Below are 8,759 nucleotides of genomic sequence, written 5' to 3'. Positions count from 1 at the left end.
AATTTTTTTATACATAAAATAAAATTTAAATTTTGAACTCAGGTCGTTTGTTTCCACAACATCTGCCACCCAACCTGGCACGACGACTACCGCAGGAGTTACCAGGATCCTAGACCTACATCTAGATTTAACATTGAAGAAACAAACGGTGGCTCACTTTTTTCTCAGTTTATAACATATATAAACATGTATTGTTTTGAGCCTTGTTGTCATTGTTAATTAAAAGTAAATTAAGAACGAAGAAGATTAGAAAAAGTTAATTAACTACAAGCAATATACATATGCGCAACCAAACATCAACGACTAAAAGACAGAAATATGTTTTATATACTAACTAATAAATTAATATCCCAAAGGAGGTATCTCATAAAATATCTCTTATCATGTGGCAATGTCCAGTCTTAAAAATAATTTATCTTTAGACTTACTTTCCCTGATTTTGAAGTAGTGAAGAATAGTTTTCTAAAATCGCAATGTTATTAAACCTACACAAATGTCTATGACCATTTTCTTTCTTTCAGCTTTCCATTTCATTCACATGAAAGAACCGCCAATTTTCACATCGTTTTCTGCCATAAAGAACAAAACCAGTGTTGACGCTTTGTTGTTAAGGAGAGTAATGGACGCTATACAGAAGGCGGGGAGATCTCATTTGTTGGAGGAGACAAACTAGACTAGCCTTTAAGAAAAATTCCAGAGTTTTAAATAAATTGTTTTCTAACTATATTTTATGATTTCGTCTTCATTTCTAATTGGATAACCTGTTATTGTAGCAATAATTTTGATGTAAAGGAAACCATAAATAAAGTTTCGCAGATTGCATGCTCAGAATTTATAAATAAACCGGTAGTGATCTCCCCTAAACGTTCTCGAATATTCTTATATAAATCAACAGGGGATGGTAACTGGGGATATAGTTATGATTTTTAATCCATTTTAAATACTTAAACTTTGAAAAATAGAATAGAATCTCATAAAAAAAGAATTGCGCACCAAGCGAACGCCGAATATAGATGTGTATAATAGTGCGCAATATTATTAGTACTTTATAAATTTACATGCGTTTTTTTGAAAAATCGGAAAAAGCGTACATTAGTACTTCCGGTCTACAAAAATTACTCAAAATTTGACAGAAGGTAGAGAATTAGATTTTTTACTTACATGTGAAATTTCATTTATCTATCTGAAATAGTACTCAAGTTATAGGCTTTTGAAAAAATTCAAAGTAGAAAAAGTACCACTTCCGGTTATCGGAAATCGCTCAAAAGTTGATACGGATCTACGATTTTGATAAAATACTTATATGTGAAATTTCATCAACCTAGCTGTAACGGTACTCAAGTTATCGTGTTTACACACAGACAGACGGACAGACAGACACACAGACACACACACACAGACACACATACATACGGACAAGATTGCAAAATTATGTTTTTCCGTATCAGTGAGGTGTAAAACGTCGAGATTTGCAAAAATCTCGATTTTTTTTTTTGCACGATTACAAGACTTTCTCTATAGGCCTACTTCGTATATACGAGAAAGTAAAAAGAGTAACTTAACAGTAAAGAGGATGTAGTCTCAATTCATATTGTGATGTTATAGTGTGGGCCTGAACATCATCTAAAGATGTACCACAGTGATATCCCGATAAACTAATATTTGTAAATACTTTTTCATAATAGTACATTTGTACACTATTATCTTAATACTTCATTATAATATGTCTGTGCAATGAATAATTTCAAGGGTTTTGTTGAAATATTTTTTATTGCATTGTGTTTACACACGGATATAAAATAAAAATTATTAAACAAGCCTGTTTTTTATTACATAAATTTCCTAAACAATGACGATTTTTACTAAAACAAAAAAAAAATGTGTCGGTTCTACCAAAGTTGTTTTTCCTCTTATTAGCTGATTTCAGCATGCTTTTTTTTTATCTTGGCCTGCTTCCGTAGACTTTATCCATGAATAAAAAAAAAGCTAAACGGTAGCAAATGCTTCTTCTTCGTTGTTAATTGTATATGTTGTAACGGATTTTGTCCAACTCATCTTTATATCTTGATATGCCGAATTTGCCGTTGATTTCTAATTTACCATGTTTTTTTTGTTTTTTGGATTTGCATCCATAGTCTTTCTCCACTTATAAAAAATTACAAGGTAGCTGTTGTTAATTAGAGTGTTAAGTTGGAGTTTTCTTTCGAGGTGTCGAGCTTCAATTGCTCGGGTTTCTAACCCGCGACATTTTAGTACGTATAAGTTTAAACCGCCGATCACGTCGACCACTAAGTCGCCGACTATAGTTGTGATTATGTAATTAAGTTGTTAATGAAATTTTAAATAAAACTGGAAATTTTAAAAATATAATTTTGCTTCAAGTTGCTTATTTTGTCTGCGATACGGTGGGGGCAATAACCTACCTAGCCAAGGATTTACAAAATTACTGATTATCTCCCTTGCAACTTTAGCACTTAAGGATTTACGTTTGCCAAAACGAACATTTGCCAATTTTTCTAAAAGCCGATGTTCTCTTGTATTGTAAGGTCTGATTGTGACAGCATAAGCATATATATATATATATATATATATATATATATATATATATATATATATATATATATATATATATATATATATATATATATATATATATATATATATATATATATATATATATATATATATATATATATATATATATATATATAAATAAATAAATAAATATAATACATATATATGTAGGGCCTATATATATATATATATATATATATATATATATATATATATATATATATATATATATATATATATATATGTATATATATATATAATGAGTGTATAGGTTTGTGAACCGATCTCTTTTTTCTCGTGTGTCTACATCTCTATTATATACACACTCATTGAATATTCAGTTATCCCCTACTACACATCAACTACACACACATTACCTGTGTTCTCGTTTTAAATCAATAACATTTAATATCAGTTTAATGATGAACAATATTGTAATTAATAGCTAATTTCCGACATCTGATGCAGTAGTAATATTCATACAACCGGAAAACTTAAAACAATTGCTATATTACCTAGAAATATATTTACTAAAATATATATTTTATTATGGACACGTTTAAGAACAATAAATGGGGCTGTTTTAATGTAATGCGATTAGTAGTTTTGATTCCGTTATTAAAAACTAAACCTGTTCATGTAATTTTTTTTTAATCAACCGAATATCTTATGCGATTTGCTTACACATTTTCTGGGTACGCCTTAGACTTTCAGACACATACAATAATGGTTTCTGGACATTTTACTTACCGCACCATCTCTTAACATAACTATGATATTGGTAACACTATCAATAGTGGTAAATGTTTAACTTTAATGATTTCGGTAACTATTTAGCTCTTTTAAATAAATTTATTAAAATGAAAAATCCGTTACCGGTATGATCTAAATAGCAATTCTATCTAATATCGCACTGAAATTTTTTTTCCGTATTGATAACCTCTTTCGTGTAGTCAAGAGAGTGTGTTGTGTTGTGTCTGTGTTCGACACGACCAAGTCCATTATATTAATTATACATCTACAACAAGGCAATTAAAGCACAACCCCCACCCACCCCCATTAGCTTGCTGTTTTGTCTTACCTTTACAACACATTGCATAACATCTTAGTTAAATCTCCAATCAAACAGAAATCACACAGCTTAAATCATTACTTCATCTCTGTCGCCTTTGTATATTTAAATTCAATATATATTCTATATAATAATTCTCTTCTGGGAGACGCTAGAAAACAAGCTGTAAGCGCGCTCCCTACCCGCCCTACATGGTCTGGTGAGCTGTGGTTCACGCTAAATGCTTATATTCGTAGAGCCGGGTTTAGTGACAGCTATTAGGGGCAGATAATTTAGTTTGAAACGATTTTAAACTTAGGGGAGGTAACTAAGAGGAGGCTGCTTTCACGGGAGGGGGGGGTGTAGGGTAGGGGTTGGGGGAAAAGAGGGTGGGGGTAGTATCGTTCTTAACGACATACTGATAGTGTTTTAAAGTCAATATATTCAGTGGCAGCATTGGTACTGTCGAATTCACAAATTATGAATTACTGAAAAGTAGAAAATAAAAGAACTAAATAGCTGCGTATAATACGCCGCGGGTCAGCTCGTACTAAATAAAACAGCGTGGATCTCTTCCCCACACACTGAATCGGTACAGCCCACAACCGATTCATTTGATATTCGTCATAAAGATAAGCCATACATTTAAAAACAGTAATTCTTAAACTAGATACAATTTGTTATGTAAATAATAGACGTCCAGACCAAAAACTACATTCGTATGCTGTATTATTTAACTAAGCAAACTGTGAAACGTTTTGATAAAAAGGGTCATTCTAGCAGGGGTCATATTAAATGACTCCCTTTTTCGCCGATAGATTGTCTCTACGGGAACCGTATTGACACATATATGTCAGGGTACATTCAGAGTTTCTTCCAGGCATCTTCTCGGAAGAAAGTCTACTGTCCCACCTCCCGAACGAAATGGAATTTATATAGACAATATAGAAACTATATACTTTTAACGGTGTCCGTCCCGTCAACCTCCCCCCCCCTCCCCGGAAATGTTAGTCCCCACCCTCCCGAAAATTTCAAATGCACCCTGGAGAAAATAGTCTGGAAGAGAAGAAACCCTGTGTACATTTGTAGCTGATCCTTTTGTCACGGCCTTTTCTCCTACCTAATTCATGGCAAACACTCAAAACAAAAATCAACCCTTGTTCCTGTTATTTCCATAATTTTATTGGTTCATAAGAACATCGCCTTCACTCCCAAACATCGCCATGTTGTTCCCGCCCTATCTACCTCTTTCCTTCCTTTCCTTAGCGCATGCGCACACCCAACTTACATTTTAGATCCATATCGCTTTTTTAAGATACACACTTGAAACATACATTCCTCTACATTCAACTGTTATACCTTTATACGAGGTCGTTTTGTCCGGATCGTTATAATGTGGTTGTTTTAATGGGGCCTTTATGTTATCGGCCATTTGGACGCCGAGTTATATGTACACAATTATACGTACACAACCTTTAATGCGTCACACGTTTGCACTGGACGCTTTGATAGTTCAAAAACATTGTTATTGGTTGTATTTTTGTATCGACAAAAATTGAAGGGACGCATTTGTTAGACATTTTTCACAAACAAACAAACAAACACAAACGGCAACAGACTGAAGGTAACATGCCTGCAGACAAGTCAAATCATCCAACGACAGTGCCTTAACATGCAGGTAAACCTGCTTAGTTAGCTGAGTACTAGTACGGCATGTCTCATATATGATGCTGGGGTTGAGAGTTGGTCAAAGTGATTTGAATGGGTTTGTGTGAGCGATAGTTTGATTGTCTTGTTTAACTAACGGTTGACCTGAAACTAGGAATATTGATTGGCTATGTGTGAGGGATAACAGTTGGCCATGTGTTAGGGCTATTGGTTGGCCATGTGTTAGGGCTATTGGTTGGCCATGTGTTAAGGATATTGATTGGTCATGTGTTAGGAATATTGATTGGCCATGTGTTAGGAATATCAGTTGGCCATGTGTGGTGGATATTGGTTGGCCATTTGATAGGGATATTGATTGGCCATGTAATAGGAAAATCAGTTTGCCATTTGGTAGGGCTGTTGGTTGGCCATGTGTTGTGGATATTGGTTGGCCATGTGTTAGTGATATGGATTGGCCATATGATGGGAATATCAGTAGACCATGTGCTGTGGATGTTGGTTGGCCATGTGTTATGGACATCGGTGGAATTGTGGCAGGGTTGCTAGTCGGCCATGTTTTCGGGATATAGGTAAGCCATTTTGTAGTGATAATGGGTGGCCTTGTGGTAGGGAAATCAATTGGCCATGTGTTAGGGATTTCGGTTGGTAATTTTTTAGGGATACATGTTGGCCTCGTGTTCAGTTTATCGGGTGGTCGTCTATTAGGACTATTGGTTGGCCATGTGTTATGTATAACAGTTGGCCATTTTTAGGGATAACGGTGGGTCATGTGTTAGTGATAATGGGTCCATGTTGTCTCCATAAGGACCGGGTCTTGTGACAGTCACTGAAGCGTAAATTTGATTACTTTTTGTGCGTAAAGTAATATAAAAACGATAGAACTAAAATTCTAGCCTCTCATGACCTTTAAAATGAAAACAAAATATTACTATTAAAAGTGGGTGTGGGTTTAATTTTCTACGTGAACACTGTTTTCTTAACGGTCCCATGGTACCGCCACTGTGGATGTTTGATAGCACTGTTTGATGAACCAACAACCTGATTTTTTTGTAGTGCACGGAATAATCCGTGCCTGTACCGTGGTTTTTTTCCGCAGATGTAAATCGCGCCTTGAGCGCAATGTCGTTTTAAGTCGTAATTCAAAGATGCGGTATTTGTTTACTAAAATTGTGTGTCTAGTAGGTCTTAATTTTTTAAAATGCATAGAGTGAAAACGTACAGATAATATAATCATTTCACATTGGTTCAAGTCTTTGCGTTGAGTTGGAATATATATTGTGTTAATAAAAAAATTTCACATAATTGGTAAATAGTTCACATTTTATTATTCAGTCAGAGATAAATGTACTAAAACTAATGTTTTCGAGAAATCTATTGTTTTGTTCTTTAAAATAATAAAACAATATTATATTTTGTGATAATTAATATATTTTGGCTGCTAATTTAAGCTATGGATTTAAATATTCAAGTTTAAATCTAATAATGTTGACGTTTGGGGGTGGGGAGGGGTGTTCCTCTTAAACACCAGTGTGTGCGCTAAATAAAAATAATATGTAGCATACACATATGTTTTAATTAGAAAAAACTCATTAAAAACAGGAAAAAATAAGGTACATTTTAAACGAATGTTCCTTAGAATTGGCAAACACGGTAATCTTCCAGTATAATATATAACATTTGCTGTCTTAATACACACTGATTGTATGTTGCTTTTGCTAATTTATATAGCAATTTTCATTTGCGCGTGTGGAAATAATATTACTTCTATATGTGTTAAATAGAAATAAATTACATCTCAGCAAAAAACGGTCTGAGTTAACATGTTAATATGTTATGGTGTCGTTTCGTGAAAAGAATAAACAGAAATTAAATCATTGCCCTGATGTGTGGTATTGATTTGCTAATTAAAAAAAAAATTGTAGAACGTTTATTTATTGTTTTGCCCATAATAAGTGCTTTAAAGCTTCTGTCGTAAAGTTGTTTTATTTTTTAAGCCATTTTCTCGTGCACATAATCAAGCATAAATATCCACCATTGACTTCCCACTTTTTATAAACAGGATAAAGAGGTAAAATGGTACGGCGTGGCCTAGTGATAGAGAGTTAGACTGCTAATTCGAAAGTCTCGAGTTCGAATCCGGGTTCAAATCAGCGGAAAGTCCCTGAGTCCACCCAGCTCTGATGGGTGCCTAACTTACTTTAGGAAAGCAAAGGCGGCTGGGAGACCTTTATATCCCGAGGTCTCTGACGCAGTTGAACTCTACTTCATCTACCCATGTGACTTGGGCACGATTGAAAAATGACGATGAAAATAATGTGGTAAAGTCATCGTATATTGTGGTGCACAACCACACGTATTTTCTTATCCTGGTCTTTTGCGTGCAGTTTTTCTGAACTGAACATATATTTGTCTAATCTAATCCCTGTTTAATTCGCCAAATTCCACCTGAGGCTAGATCTTTAAACATTTTTTTTGTTTAGTTTCTTTACCTTTCTGAAGCGGTTATCCCCCTTTTACACAGCCCACCTAAAAGTCAAATTATATGTGTTAAGTAGCTCTTACTCTATCCTTCATCCGTACCCTACCCCTTCCCCCCCCCCCTTCACAACCACAATCACACCCGCACGTAATATTACCCTATTCACAAACACGTTTTATCCTGATCTACAAGGTTTAAAATAGTGTGTTGTTTTTTGTTGTTTTTATTTGCATTGTCGATTAATAGCAGGGTTCAATTTTTTTTCTTGTATTTTATTAACAGTTAATGTTCTAATAAATGCTCTAGTGACATGTGTACATCAGTTTTATTGGTTTTACACCTATGTGTATGTTTGTGTGTTTGTGCGTGTGTGTATCTGTGGTTTTAAGGCACGATAAGTCCTGGGTATTTCAAGTAACACCTGTGTGTATGTTTGTGTGTCTGTGTCTCTGTGTGTTTGTGCTTTTGGGACACGAGAAGTCCTGGGCAAAAAAACAAAAAATACACGTATTTTTGTTAGTATTGATTTAGGAAACGAGAAATCCTATAAAATTCAATCAAGTATTTTTGTGTGCGTATGTGCGAGCGTATGAGTGTTTGTATGTGCGTGTGTGGTTTTGGACACCAGAAGTCCTATGCATTTCAAACAACAATTGCACAATATTCGAATGAAGTATCTCAAACATGCACCATATATACTACACGTTCATTTATAAATCTCCCACGTCTTCTATAATTTAAGCGTATTTCAATCGTTTCATTACCATTCGCGATTTTTTTTTGTCAACTCTTTTAAAATACATTTTATAAAATGTATTCCCTGCTAACACATACGTGTGTTTAAAATAATTACGACAAAGCTAGTCTCTATTTGAAGAACACTCTCTAGAGTCACCCCTCCCCCCCCCCCCCCCACCACCATCACCAGCGCCAGCGCACACCCGGCTGATTGTAACCAATTCCTTTGTTTAAAAAACAAAACAAAGA

The sequence above is a fragment of the Physella acuta genome, unplaced genomic scaffold (assembly GCF_028476545.2).
Source record: "Physella acuta isolate Inbredline_101_S28 unplaced genomic scaffold, ASM2847654v3 ptg000645l, whole genome shotgun sequence".
NCBI classification, from domain to species: Eukaryota; Metazoa; Mollusca; class Gastropoda; family Physidae; genus Physella; species Physella acuta.
Note: the sequence above shows the minus strand (reverse complement) of the source record.